Below are 16,010 nucleotides of genomic sequence, written 5' to 3' on the forward strand. Positions count from 1 at the left end.
CATGGCTGTGTACAGGAATATGATAATCTTATTAGGCGGGACCGATGACCTCTGCAGTTTGGTCCCTTTAATCCTTAAACCAACCAACCAACCAATCTTATTAGGCGCAGACTGAAACTTGACTACAGACTAATGCAGACTGTCTCATCGGAGGTGTGTACACTCTTTATAATACCTCGAGCGTTCAGGTATCAAAGCGCGAGTGTGATCCGCAAGGAGAAAAGGTTTTACGTTAGCAGCAATCTCATTGGCTGCGTGGCATATTAATACGCGGATCGGCGGAAGCAGAATTTGGTCCGTCTCTAAGACAGCGCCATCTCGTAGTGCGGAGACGGACGAGCGCTGCGCCTGCGCTGTTGTGCTTAGTGGGGCGCGCTCTAGTGGGAAAGTTGTGTACGCGCGGAACTATCTACACAACAAACAGTATTCCTGGGCCGATACCTGCCGAGGTGGTTGCTATATCCCCTGCTCTTGAGCACAATCGTTCATGCACTGGGGAGTCGTTTCTTCTCTTTACTGACTCCTTGAGCCGCCTACAAGCTATCTAACAGTGCTACCCTCGTTGTTCTTTGGGAGCGACCATCCAGGAGTCCATCTGTTTTCTGGAACGGTTCTGTCGTTCAGTGCTGTTTGTCTGGACCCCAGGTCACATCAGCATCCAAGGCAACGAACTTGCCGAAAGGTAGACCAAACAGGCTACGCTGAAACCGCTTATTGAGGTCGGCTTCTCTGCAACTGACCTGCGTTCAGTACTACGCCGCAAGGTTTTTCCGTTTTGGGAGACAAAAATGTTCAAATGTGTGTGACGTCTTATGGGAGTTAACTGCTAAGATCATCAGTCCCTAAGCTTACACACTACTTAACCTAAATTATACTAAGGACAAACACACACACCCATGCCCGAGGGATGACTCGATCCTCCGTCGGCACCAGCCGCACAGTCCATGACCGCAGCGCTTCAGACCGCTCGGCTAATCCCGGTCGGCCTTTGGGAGACGGAATGATATAGCCTCAGTACGCACAACATACTGCATACCATTAAGGAGCTTACGAATGTGTGGAAAACCTCCAAGCGGGCCTCTCGCAGGGACTCTGTGGTTCTCTGTCGGCTCCGCATTCACCACGCTAGTGTGATCCACGGCTACCTCCTGCGCCGCCATGACCTACCTCAGTGTCAGTACAGCATCCGGCTGACAGTGGCCCATATCTTGGTGAGCTGTCCTTGTTTGGCTGCCCTGCGACGGACTCTTCAGTTACCGCACGCGTTGCCATTAGTTTTAGCCAACAACACCTCATCGGCTAATTTAGTTTTACGTTTTATACTTGATGGTGGGTTTTATCATTCTACATGATTTCTAGCACATGCCCTTTGTCCATTTGTGTTCCCCCTTTAATGCTTTTAGGCTGAATGTTTTAATGTGTCACAGAGTGGCTGGCTACTCCTTTTACTATCGTGGTCGGCGAGCCATTATCATCTGCTCTCTTATTTTTTCCCTTCTACCTGTTTCTTGCTTCTTTCTGCGGCTTACTTTTCCTGTTTTGTCCATAGTAGTATTTCTAGCCCTTCTTTCGTTCTTCTGGTTCTTCCTTTCTCCTGTTATTGTGCTGTACGTCTCCGTTCTTTTGTTCTTTCCCTTGCGTAAATATTTTACAGGGAACAAGGGACCGATGACCTCGCAGTCTGGGCTCTTACCCCCTCTTTCAAACCAACAAACGATCTCGCTGGACTGTATCGGACTGTGACAGTAGATTTACCGAAATTATTCTCGTATTTAAATGAGAGGCCGAAAAGAGGATTTGGCGCAATTAAAAACAGCTTTTCTCACCAAATGACTAGAGAAGCATTAACAGTAGTGGCAGTACTGTAAACTTTAGGTACATAGGAAATTATCTAAAGTATAATTTAAATTGTTTTTTAAATCTTTACACTTATAAATAATATAACGTATGGGTTATGTACTGCATTAATAAAAAGGTCCGCTACTGTTTAATCATACTGTTGGCTGTAAACCCATAGAAACACTAACAACATTTAAATGGGCAGGGATAATACTCTTAGAAATACTTGCAGTGGAAACTCTGCACAGAAAAAATTGTAGAAAAAGCCGACATACTCGTTGCATGTTTCCTACAGGAAATCTTGCTAGATAGGATCAGTAATGCAGACAGAAAAGCTCCAATTGAAATCGGCGAGTTACGCCACCGGAGAGTTACCGAGAGTCTCATCAAACAGCAATGCAGACGTTACAAGAGAGGCGTCAGGTACCACGGACTACTTTATCTGTTAAAATTCTAAGAGTGCATGTCCAGATAAGACTTAGGCAATATATTACGTATCGCCAAGGCGGAAGAGGTCAGAAAATGGTAGATCACAATCATATCCCCGACATACCGTCTTTCGTAACAGCGACACATTAGAAATAGTGGTTTACCATATAGTCAATGTTTGTCTTTTATTTTGTCTGCTAGCTAAGAGTTTCTGCACACAGTACCATCCTCAGGCCATCCCCTTGCACGCAGTCATTACTCTCGCTTCCCAGGTATGGGTGTGAAGTACTGGAAGTTTTTCACGGGATGACCTGAGGATAACACTGTATACCGGTAGCTAGTAAGGAAACTAGAAAACAAAAATTGCGACTATAGTCTAAAACATGTTATTTATTAATTACAGATCAACTGAGCATCTCACTGACAACCCATTATCCATACACATATCTCTGGAACGGAATGGGTAAACATGGGTAGTTGTAGTGGAGTCAGAAGAATTTTCCTTCTGTGCGCCCACAGTAGAATTCTAGAGTATAGATGTAGATGACGAGTGCGCGGGGAGTGCAAAGAACAGGTACTGAGTTCCAGACCGACTGATTACTGTTATCTCTTGGGCTGCTCTACTGTCTATGCTGTAAAAGTTATCGTCCTCTTGCATATACAGGGTGAGTCACCTAACATTACCGCTGGATATATTTCGTAAACCACATCAAATACTGACGAATCGATTTCACAGACCGAACGTGAGGAGAGGGGCTAGTGTAATTGGTTACTATAAACCATAAAAAAAATGCACGAACGTATGTTTTTTAGCACAAACCTACGTTTTTTTTAAATGGAACCCCGTTAGTTTTGTTAGCACATCTGAACATATAAACAAATACGTAATCAGTGCCGTTTGTTGCATTGTAAAATGTTAATTACATCCGGAGATATTGTAACCTAAAGTTGACGCTTGAGTACTACTCCTCCACTGTTTGATCGTGTGTATCGGAGAGCACCGAATTACGTAGGAATCCAAAGGGAACGGTGATGGTCCTTAGGTACAGAAGAGACTGGAACAGCACATTACGTCCACATGCTAACACCTTTTTATTGGTCTATTTCACTGACGCACATGCACATTACCATGAGGGGTGAGGTACACGTACACACGTGGTTTCCGTTTTCAATTACGGAGTGGAATAGAGTGTGTCCCGACATGTCAGGCCAATAGATGTTCAATGTGGTGGCCATCATTTGCTGCACGCAATTGCAATCTCTGGCGTAATGAATGTCGTACACGCCGCAGTACATCTGGTGTAATGTCACCGCAAGCTGCCACAATACGTTGTTTCATATCCTCTGGGGTTGTAGGCACATCACGGTACACATTCTCCTTTAACGTACCCCACAGAAAGAAGTCCAGAGGTGTAAGATCAGGAGAACGGGCTGGCCAATTTATGCGTCCTCCACGTCCTATGAAACGCCCGTGGCCCGTGTTTGTTACAACGCGCAACTGAACGTCGGAGGTTTCAAGCGTCAACTTTAGGTTACAACATCTCCGGATGTAATAAACATTTTACAATGCTACAAACGGCACTGAATACATATTTGTTTATATGTTCAGATGTACTAACAGAACTAACGTGGTTCCATTAAGAGTAACGTAGGTTTGTGTTAAAGAACATACTTCTATGCATTTTTTATGGTTTGTATTAAACAATTACACTAGCCCCTTTCCTCACGTTCGGTCTGTGGAATCGGTTCGTCAGTATTTGATCAGGTTTACGAAATATATCCAGCGGTAACGTTGGATGACTCACCCTGTATAACGTAACACTAAACTACTCGTAAAGAAAGCTCTTAGGTCGTACGGTCGTGCATCTTTCCCATTCAGCTTGCTAATGGAAGACATCGCCATACTTTTTTCTTATTATAACACACAAAATAAGAATAAAAAACACCCACAGTACTTCAGTTCCATAAAAATTGAGTTAAGAGTGTAAAATTGTATTTTCTTTTCAGCAAAATGCTGCTGTACGCGGTGCCGCTCTCCCCAGAGGCGAAAAACAGGGAGGGAGATAGAGATAGAGAGACGGAGAGAGAGAGAGAGAAGTTTTCCGGCGTGCCTCCAGAAGGGTAAGCTCGCGGCGAGCGGCGGCGAGTTTGTAAAGTCACGCCACGAGCAGGCGGGCCCGCATTAACGGCCCGTAACAGAGTTACCCGCCGGGCCGGCGCCACTTTCCGTTTCTAATGAATTACGTTACACGAATTATAATTAAATTTCACTGCGGCGTGGCGTCGCGTGTGCTGGCACGTGTGGTTCCCCTTCCACCCTGTTTATCAGGTGTTTGGAGAACAGAGGCCGGCAGATGTGGCGCTGCGGGCAAGCCGGCCCCGTGCGAGGTGAGTGTGGACGGCTATCTGGTCTTCACAGGTCGGGGACACGTGGTAGTAGTAGCGGTAATCCGTGCGTTGTTCTCCCTGTGCTCACTCCATGCTCATAATGTGCCATTGCCATGCAGAATCTCTGATAGCTAACACAGCTTCATCACAGTTTTAAGCAAATTCGAATCCCAGCTAAGAAGCCAAAATAAATGTAAGGACTGAAGTGTGATAAGTATTGAGTGAATTCAAAATTACAATTCGTGCGGGGTAGCCGCAGCTACCCTCGTGGGAGGTTCGAGTCCTTCCTCGGGCGTGGCTGTGTGTAGTGTCGTTAGCGTAAGTTAGTTCAAGGTAGATTAAGTAGTGTGTGAGCCTAGGGACCGATGACCTTAGCAGTTTGATCCCATAGGAACTTACCATCAATTTCGCAATTTTTCAAAACTACAATTTTCTAAAGAAGAGAAATTTGTTAACATCAAGTATAGATTTAAGAGTCAGGAAGTCATTTCTGAAAGTATTTGTATGGAGTGTAGCCATGTATGGAAGTGAAACATGGACGGTAAATAGTTTGGACAAGAAGAGAATAGAAGCTTTCGAAATGTGGTGCGACAGAAGAATGCTGAAGATTAGATCGATAGATCACATAACTAATGAGGAGGTACTGAATAGAATTGGGGAGAAGAAGAGTTTGTGGCACAACTTGACTAGAAGAAGGGATCGGTTGGTAGGACTTGTTCTGAGGCATCAAGGGATCACCAATTTAGTATTGGAGGGCAGAGTGGAGGGTAAAAATCGTAGACGGAGACCAAGAGATAAATACACTAAGCAGATTCAGAAGGATATAGGTTGCAGTACGTACTGGGAGATGAAGAAGCTTGCACAGGATACAGTAGCATGGGGAGCTGCATCAAACCAGTCTCGGGACTGAAGACCACAACAACAACACACAATTTTGCCCGCCAATCAGACTGACATACCATACAGTACACAAGGGAAGTTCATGCTATCGCTGTCATAGGCTGAGATAATGACTCAGGCGTACATGGTATACTGCCTCACGACAGGTCTTGTCATGGGTTAAGCCTCTTCCACTTTTGTCTGACCATAGCCAGTCTTTTCATTTCTGAATATTTGCCTCCTTTGATATTGTTCAGCATTTGATATTTTCTTTTTCCTCTTCCCCTTTTTCCCTCCAACGTTCCTTCTATTCTTTCCTTCAATAAACAGTCCCTCTTCAAACAATGTCCAATCCAGTTCCATGTTCTCTTACTGATGACTTTCAGCATGTTTCTTTCTTCTCCATCTCTTCTTAATACTTCTTTATTCCTTACTCGGTCTTTCCATTTAACTTTTTCCATTCTTCCTCATATCCACATCCCTAGTGCCTCCAATATTCTCTCGTCTTTCTTCCTCAATGTCCAGGTCTCCGCAGCATATAGCGCAACGCTCCAGATATAACATTAGGCAAGCACTTTCCTTGGATCTTTGTTTAGTGGTCCACAAAGTAATTTCTGTTTCCTCTTGAATCCTTCTTTTGCCATTGCAATTCCTTTCCTAATTTCTGTTTGAAATACATGTCATCCATTGTTACACTTCCAAAGTAATTGAGTACAGTGGAAAGAATCGTTCAATACTGTATTTTGATTGTGTACATGAGTACATGTTGTTACATCAGCACCAAGGCACCAACCACCAAGCACAAGAAACACATTCAGCAAAATGTTAACTGAAAGAGAGAGAGAGAGAGAGAGAGGAACAGAAATATGTTCATTAGCTCATATGAGAAGCAACAAGGACTACCTCAGATACAATAACACTTTTCAGAGACTTGACAATACAGTTTATAGCCTGTAATAAATTGTTAAGCAAACACAGCAGAATGAGAACCACTACCCGTTAGTAAAGAAATGGACAACATTTGGTAATAACTGATATAACAGAGAGAGCTTCCCTTCATTACCTCCCACATGCTCCATAAATGCTTCAGTTCTTCTAATCTAAATTCAGTTGGCCTTTAGGATCGGTAGTATTGGTACTGAAGCAGTTGATTCAACGATTATTATGGTGGACTTACATCCACGTGTTAGATGTTCTAGCACTTCTCATGAACATGCTGCATGTCATTCCCAAGACTGCAACATCCAAGTTGCCATTACCTGTCGTACTTCGCATTGACTGCAACCTTTGTGGGGAGGATGGTTCAAATGGCTCTGAGCACTTAACACCTGACGCAATCAGTCCCCTAGAACGTAGACTGAAGCGCCTAGAACCGCTCGGCCACAATGGCCGCCTTATGGGGGGATTTAGGATCGTATGACACCAGTGCTTATCGCTTTTTCCACTAACATCATCACCACAGTCGGGAGACAAGCCTCTGTTTGTTTTCATCCCTACAAGCAGTTATGGGTTCCAGGGACTACCTGTGCAGTGGAGCCTGGTTCAGCTAACTACACTACTTACGAGGTGCATTCAAGTTCTAAGGCCTCCGATTCTTTTTCTAATTAACTACTCACCCGCAATCGATGAAACTGGCGTTACTTCTCGACGTAATCGACCTGCACACGTACACATTTTTCACAACGATGACGCCATGATTCCATGGCAGCGGCGAAGGCTTCTTTAGGAAACTGTTTTGACCACTGGAAAATCGCTGAGGCCATAGCAGCACGGCTGGTGAATGTGTGGCCACGGAGAGTGTCTTTCATTGTTGGAAAAAGCCAAAAGTCACTAGGAGCCAGGTCAGGTGAGTAGGGAGCATGAGGAATCACTTCAAAGTTGTTATCACGAAGAAACTGTTGCGTAACGTTAGCTCGATGTGCGGGTGCGATGTCTTGGTGAAACAGCACACGCGCAGCCGTTCCCGGACGTTTTTGTTGCAGTGCAGGAAGGAATTTGTTCTTCAAAACATTTTCGTAGGATGCACCTGTTACCGTAGTGCCCTTTGGAACGAAATGGGTAAGGATTACGCCCTCGCTGTCCCAGAACACGGACACCATCATTTTTTCAGCACTGGCGGTTACCCGAGATTATTTTGGTGGCGGTGAATCTGTATGCTTCCATTGAGCTGACTGGCGCTTTGTTTCTGGATTGAAAAATGGCATCCACGTCTCATCCATTGTCACAACCGACGAAAAGAAAGTCCCATTCATGCTGTCGTTGCGCGTCAACATTGCTTGGCAACATGCCACACGGACAGCGATGTGGTCATCCGTCAGCATTCGTGGCACCCACCTAGATGACACTTTTCGCATTTTCAGGTCGTCATGCAGAATTGTGTGCACAGAACCCACAGAAATGCCAACTCTGGAGGCGATCTGTTCAACAGTCACTCGGCGATCCACCAATACAATTCTCTCCACTTTCTCGATCATGTCGTCAGACCGGCTTGTGCGAGCCCGAGGTTGTTTCGGTTTGTTGTCACACGATGTTCTACCTTCATTAAACTGTCGCACCCACGAACGCACTTTCGACACATCCATAACTCCATCACCACATGTCTCCATCAACTGTCGATGAATTTCAATTGGTTTCACACCACGCAAATTCAGAAAACGAATGATTGCACGCTGTTCAAGTAAGGAAAAGTCGCCATTTTAAGTATTTCAAACAGTTCTCATTCTCGCCGGTGGCGGTAAAATTCCATCTGCCATACGGTGCTGCCATCTCTGGGACGTATTGACAATGAACGCGGCCTCATTTTAAAACAATGCTCATGTCTCTGTCTCTTTACAGACTGGAGAAAAAAATCGGAGGCCTTAGAACTTGAATGCACCTTGTACAATAGTGTGGTACATCTCAATGATTCACTGCGGGTCATCGTCATCTTCTGGAGTGGGAACAGGGTGCCGTAATGGTGTGGGGCATGATTCCACGCTACAGCTTCACCTGCAGACTGTCAGGCAGCAGACCAAAAGACTTGAGCCAAACTGCCAGTGTAGCGTCCTTGGCGACCAATCAGAGGAGCTGACAACAGAGTCAGCAGAAGGTCATCACGCCACTGGCACGAGGCGTCAGCTGAGGTTGACAAGAAGACACAGAATTGTAAATCCAAATGAATAAATGTTAACTAGCTTAACATATTTTATTACGACCGAAAGACGAAAGACACAACAGCAACCAGGCAATGTAGGGATGTCTCTGCATAGCACCCATACATGACTAAAATTCGTACAAAGTTTTAGTCTTACTTGAAGTCACTAAGCAGATCAGAATTGCTTGATCAGTCGCTCAATGACCACACTGTCACCGAAATTGAAGATCATGCGTGAATGCCGAAATGGTAAATAATGAATAATGACATAAGTCTTTGCACAGTAGAAAATGAACTGAAACACCTGTGATTTGTAGGTCATCTGTGCCTCATTTGATAACTGTAAATTCTAAGGAGATTATGCGAGTGAACATCCTTATAGCAGTAGTTTATCGTTCGTCTCTGGAGCGGCTGGAAAGAAAAACTGGTCATTTCTGTTTTGAAGATTGAATGGATGTCAATCGCACATGTGGCACTGAGACTTAGACTGCCTCATTGAGTGTGAGCCGTGGCGAGCTGGCGCCAAGCTTTTTTGTTCATGTATCGTTGAGATCGATTGTGGTTGAGGTAAGCTGTCTTTGCTTTTCGTGTGTCTTATCTTACGACTTCGCAGGCGAAGCGAGTCGGTTTTTAGCCTTCGACGGGTAATCATCGAGATCTCGTGACATTCGCTGGGAGACGAGTATCAACGACTGCCGAACGAGCGTCAAAAAATGTTCAAATGTGTGTGAAACCTTATGGGACTTAACTGTTAAGGTGATCAGTCCCTAAGCTTACACACTACTTAACCTTAATTATCCTAAGGACAAACACACACACCCATGCCCAAGGGGGGACTCGACCTCCGTCGGGATCAGCCGCACAGTGCATGACTGCAGCGATTTTAGACCGCTGGGTTAATCCCGCGCGGCTCGTAAATATTGAGGAGAACGTATTTACAACAAAAATAGTATAAAACAGTCCGTTTTGCAACCTGCACCACGCAAGTAACGAGCAGCCCTTAGTGGCTCGCCATCACAGTTTTATTTGTCTTAACTATCTTTGTGACTAATGCCCTTTCGGCATATTTATTATTTTATAATTGACATATAAGTATTGTCAGTCTTTTACGATGATTCCGTACTTATACACTATCATACGTTTTTAGTCATTATTCTGTAACCATGTTACAGAATATAGACCATTCGTTGTTTTAAATTCTGAAGAAGACACTCCTAGCAGTGTTGAAAACAGGTTAATTTGTTAAAAATAGTGACCGAGGGCTATTTTTCTTTCAATTGTAACTATCCACGATCTCTGAACGTGCAGCCATGTACAATATCTTGTATTTGCGAAGTTATATCTAGTGGCTCTTCCACGATTTGTAATTGTCAATTTTCTTGAAGGGATAATGTCAATAAACTGTCTTAATTACAAATTGTGACTACCAACCATGATTCCATCCCGCTTCCTCTTTTATGGTATTCAAGATATGCTGTGTAAGTGTCGTACAGTTAAGGAATAGCGTAACACTGTGTTTCATGCCTATCCAGTCTCACGATAAAGTCATCCTTCAGTGGAACTGATGCGGTTATTTCCACCATCTGACTGACCTACGGCAATTGGTAAGCCTTAGACCTGTTTTCTGCATTGCCCTCCAGGAAACCTGGTTCCCAGTAATACGGCCCCCTTGTCTTTGCGGCAATAGTGGATATTGCCAGAACCATAGCGAATACAACAGTGTCATGTGGAGTTTGCGTCTATGTCCTGAACTCAGTATGTAGTGAACGTGTGCCCTTTCAAACCTGTGCCCTTTCAGACTCCTCTTGAAGCTGTGGCTCACAGGATACGGACGACACAGGAAATAACTGATTGCAACGTATATCTCCCTCCAGATGGAGTAGAGCCCCTGAACGTTTTGGCTGCACTGATTCTTCAACTCCCTTAAACGTTCCTAACTTTTGGAGATTTTAACGCCCATAGCCCCTTGTGGGGAAGCAACTCTGCTTACTAGCCGAGGTAGAGATGTCGAAAATTTACTGTTCAACCTCGACGTCTTCCTCTTAAACGCAGGTGCCCAGACACATTTCAGTGTGGCACATGGCACATAGTCGGCCATTTGATCTCTCGGTTTGCAGTCCTGGCCTTCTGCCATCTATCCACTGGAGAATACATGACGACATATGTGGTAGTGACCACTTCCCCAATATTCCTGTCACTCCCCCTGCGTCAAGCCCACGGACGCCTACTCAGATGGGCTTTAAACAATTCGGACTGGGAAGCCTTCACCTCTGCCGACACCGTTGAATCTCCCCCACATGGTGCCTATCGATGTTGCGGTTGAGCAGGTCACTACAGCGATCGTTTCTGCGGCGGAAAAGGCGATCCCTCGTTCTTCAGGGTGTCCCCGGCGAAAGTCAGTACCTTGGTGGTCGCCGGAAGTTGCTGAGGCAATTAAAGAAAGTCGGTGAGCTCTATAGTGACGTAAGCGGCACCCTTCCCTAGAGCACCTAATGGTCTTTTAACGACTCCATGCTGGCGTTCGCCAGCTTATAAAAAGGTGGAAACGGGAGTGTTAGGAGAGGTATGTCTCGACCATTGGTTGCCATACGTCACCTTCCCAATTGTGGATGAAGATCAGGTGTTTTTGGGTGCCAGACCACAACAGGTGTTACCATTTATGTCATGTTATCTACCGACGCAAAGTGAGCTCTATAGTGACGTAAGCGGCACCCTTCCCTAGAGCACCTAATGGTCTTTTAACGACACCATGCTGGCGTACGCCAGCTTATAAAAAGGTGGAAACGGGAGTGTTAGGAGAGGTATGTCTCGACCATTGGTTGCCATACGTCACCTTCCCAATTGTGGATGAAGATCAGGTGTTTTTGGGTACCAGAACCCAACAGGTGTTACCATTTATGTCGTGTTATCTACCGACGCAAACTCGATTGCTGAGCACTTTGATGAGCACTGTGCTGGAGCTTGTGTCGGAGAATTACCCCTCAGCCTTTCGCACTCTCAAATGGCTGCTGGAAGGTAAAGTCCTCTCGTTCACTACACGCCACAGTGAACCCTACAACCTCCCATTTACAGAGTGGGAGCTCCTCAGTGCCCTTGCACATTGCCCCGACACAACTCCTGGGCCAGATCGGATCCAAAGAAAGATAATTAAACATCTCTTGTCTGATTACGAGTGACATCTCCTCGACATCTTCAACCGTATTTGGTGCGATGGCGTCTTTACACTGCAATGGCGTGAGAGCACCATCATTCCGGTGTTCAAACCCGGCAATAACCCGCTTGATGTGGATTTCTGTCGGCCCATTATCCTCACCAACGTTCTTTGTAAACTGCTAGAATGTGAGATGTTTCGGTGGTTGGGTTGGGTCTTGGAGTCACGTGGCCTGCTGGCTCCACGTCAGGGCGGCGTCCGCCAGGGCCGCTCTGCCACTGATAATCTTGTCTTCTTCGAGTCTACCATCCGAACAGCCTTTTCCAGACGCCAACACTTCGTTGCCATCTTTTCTTGATTTACAAAAAGCGTATGAAACGTTCTGGCGACATTGCCACATTATACGAGTAGGGTCTCCGAGTTCCGCACCCAGTTGTTATCCAAAATTACCTGTCATTTCGTACTTTCCGTGTCGAAGTTGGTGCCTCCCATAGTTCCTCCATATCCAGGAGAACAGGGTCCCACAGTGCTCTGTATTGAGTGTATCTCTATTTTTAGTGTCCATTAACGGCCTAGTAACTGCTGTAGGGCCGTCCGTCTCATCTTCTCCGTACGGAGACGACTTCTGCATTTCGTACTGCTGCTCCAGTACTGGTGTTGCTGAGCGGCGCTTACAAAGAGCCATCCACAAGGCGCAGTCATGGGCACTAGCCTACGGCTTCCAGTTTTCAGCGTCCAATTCGTGTGTTATGCACTTCTGTCGGCGTCGTACCGTTTTTCCGTAACCAGATCTTTGCCTTAGTGACGATCCGCTCTCAGTAGTGGAGACATATCGATTCTTAGGACCGGTTTTCGCAGCTTGACTGACTTGGCTTCCTCACCTTCGTTAGGTTTAGCGGAAGTGCTTGCAGCAATCCAATGCCCTCCGCTGCCTGAGCCTGGGGTGCAGCGCGCTCTATGTTACTGCAGCTGTACACAGCCATTGTTCAATCCCACTTTGACTATGGGAGTCTGATTTATGGTTTGACGATGCCCTCAGCGTTGCCGTCACTCGACCCAGAGCACCACTCTAGCGTTCGACTAGCTACGTGAGCTTTTAGGACGAGTCCAGTGACCAGCGTCCTGGTGGAGGGTGGAGTTCCTCCATTGAATGTTAAGCGTGCAGAACTGCTCGCCAGATACGTTGCACAAGTTCGTAGCTCTCCTGCGCTTCCGAATTACCGTCTCCTTTTTCACCCACGGCGGAACATCTCTCTTATTGGCAGCCCCAGTCAGGGCCTAGAATTGCAGTTCGTGTTCGATCCCTTCTATCCTAACTTGAGTCCTTGCCTTACTTGAAGTCCATTCACGTACACCTTCATGGTGTAAACATCGGCCGAAGCTTCGCCTGGACCTTGTACGTGGCCCTAATAACTCAGTCCCTCGGCTCTCTGCTGCCGCTTCCTCTCGATTCTTGAGGCGTTCCAGGGCTTTGAAGTGGTACACCGAGGACTCGATGGTTGAAGGTCACGAGGCCACTTGAACAGCGTTCCTTGCCCCATGGCTGCAATGTTTTTACTGCAGAACTGGTGGCTATATCTCGTGCTCTTGATGAGCCCCGGGGAGTCGTTTCTTCTGTGTACTGATTCCTTCAGCAGCCTACAAGCTATCGACCAGTGCTACTCTGAAATGATAATGAAATCAAGAGCCTAAGCTGTCGACAGGCCTTGATATACATTAATGGGGACAGTTGATAATGTGTGCCAAGACCGGTGTTCGAACCTGAGATCTCCTGCTTACATGGCAGACGCTCTACCCATCTGAGCCACGAAGGGCACAGAGGATAGGGCGACTGCAGGGATTTATCCCTCGCACGCTCCTCGTGAAACACACATTCCCAACTTAATGTCCACACACTAAATTCTAGTGCCCCTGCCCATTACATTCATTACTCGCGGCAGACAATCTTACCGGGTCCTGTAAGAGTTCGGGCAATGCATGTGCGTCCAGAACAGAAGAAGGAGATCAATGGCCGGTTAGCCTTGACTATATGAATATGGTGTCAGTTCTTTCGGACATGTGCTACCCTCGTCATCCTTTGGCATCGACCATCGAGGAGTCCATCCAAACCCTGGAACAGTCCAGTTGCTCAGTGTCTGGACCCCAGGTCACCTCGTAATCGTAGACAATGAACTTGCCGACAGGCTGGCCATCAGGCTACACCCAAACCGCTTATAGAGGTCGGCATTACAATAACTGACCTGCGTTCGCTTTTACTGCAAATGGCTTTTTCGGATTTGGGAGACGGAATAGCCTAGTCTTAGTACGCACAATAAACTGCGTGCCATTAAGGAGACTACCATTAACTCTGTGCTTCTCTGCCGGCTCCGCATTGGCCACTCTCGCCCTACCCACGGCTACCAAATGCACCATGAAGACTCACCTCAGCGTCCATCTGATAGTGGCCCATATCTTGTTGAGCTGTCCTTCTTTGGCTGACCCGCGACGGAATCTTCTGTTACCGGACTCGCTACCATTAATTTTAGCTGACAACGTCTCATCGCCTAATTTAGTTTTACGTTTTACACGTGTGGGTGGGTGTTATCATTCTATCTATTTTAGCGCATGTTCTTTGTTCCTTTGTGTACCCCACCCTAGTGCTTTTAGGCTGGATGTATTAATTTGTTGCAGAGTGGCTGGATTATCGTTTTTATTATCGTGGTCGGCCAGTCACGGTCATCTGCTCTGTTGCTCTTATCCCTTCTACCTGTGTCTTGCGCCTCTCTGTGGTTTTCTTATCCTATTTTGTCCATTTTATTGTTTGTTGCCCTTCTGTCGTTCTTGTGGTTTTTTCCTTTCTTGCAGCATTGTTTTGTGTGTCTCGTTTGTTTTACTCCCACCCTTGTGGAGTTAGCCGGCCGCGGTGGTCTAGCGGTTCTAGGCGCTCAGTCCGAAACCGCGCGACTGCTACGGTCGCAGGTTCGAATCCTGCCTTGGGCATGGATGTGTGTGATGTCCTTAGGTTAGTTAGGTTTAAGTAGTTCTAAGTGCTAGGGGACTGATGACCACAGATGTTAAGTCCCATAGTGCTCAGAGCCATTTGAACCTTGTGGAGTTATTTTAATCAAAACGAGCGACCGATGACCTAACAGTTCGGTCCCTTTCCACCCCCGCCCCCCTCTTTTAATCTAACCCAACCAACCATCCCATTTACTCTGATGTGACGCTAAACTTTCTCGAAACAATGCACTGTCCATTAACAATTCGCTCTGACGAGAGGACATGCATTCAGTACTATACATGATGTATCGCATAAAATTTCCACCGAAAACTTTGTGGAAATGGTAAGTGCTATTCATGTGCAGTTTCACAGAACTGTTTGTTAGTCAGCGTCTCGCATTGCTACCCAATAAACAGATGGCAATAGTTCATAAAAGTGTTTTTGTGCAAACAGATGCTTTTTAAAAATCGAACAATGCCTATTGGCACTAATAAATTGAAAGTAGGGTATATTAGAATGACAGTGCTATTTTTTTTTGGCAAGATCCTATTGCGAGTCGTTTAAGAGAAACCGTATTTTGAAAAGCGTCCCACCGACACTTGATTGTGCCTTTCCACCTGCGTAGTTTATATGTATGATGTTGTTATGTTTGCCCACAGTTTACGTGTGTGTTCCTTGAGAGTCTTGCAGCTTGTTAGTCAGTTAAAGCGTGACAGTTCAAGTAGTAGCTCGCGAGTGGACTATCTGATCTACCAGAGTAGAAAAAACCGATAAGCTCGTGCTGTATGGAGAGCATACGAAGATTGCATTTGTTCTTGTTTGGCATATGCGGCAAAATATCCAACAGACATGAACAATCTTGGCAATTATTTATCAGCCTTTTCGATCAGTTACTTGTAAGTGGTAATGTAGCACCTAGACAGCGTGACAGAAGCCAACAAGTGACAACAGCAGAGGTGGAAATAAATGTTCTTGCTGCTGTTGCATTTGGAACGAGGAAGTGGCATGAGTCAGACAAGAATCCTATCCATGCTCCGTCCCTGCAACCTCTCTCTCCACAAAGAGCTGCATGGAAACGATTATGAGAATGGGCATTAAAACAGGATACTCCATACGTATCTTACATTTTTTTTATTTTTTATTTTTATTTTTATTTTTGTATTTTTTTTTTTTTTTTTTGCGTAGCTACGTTTAGCTCCGTTTACCAATCA

This window comes from Schistocerca cancellata, chromosome 8 (genome assembly GCF_023864275.1).
Source record: "Schistocerca cancellata isolate TAMUIC-IGC-003103 chromosome 8, iqSchCanc2.1, whole genome shotgun sequence".
Lineage (NCBI taxonomy): Eukaryota > Metazoa > Arthropoda > Insecta > Orthoptera > Acrididae > Schistocerca > Schistocerca cancellata.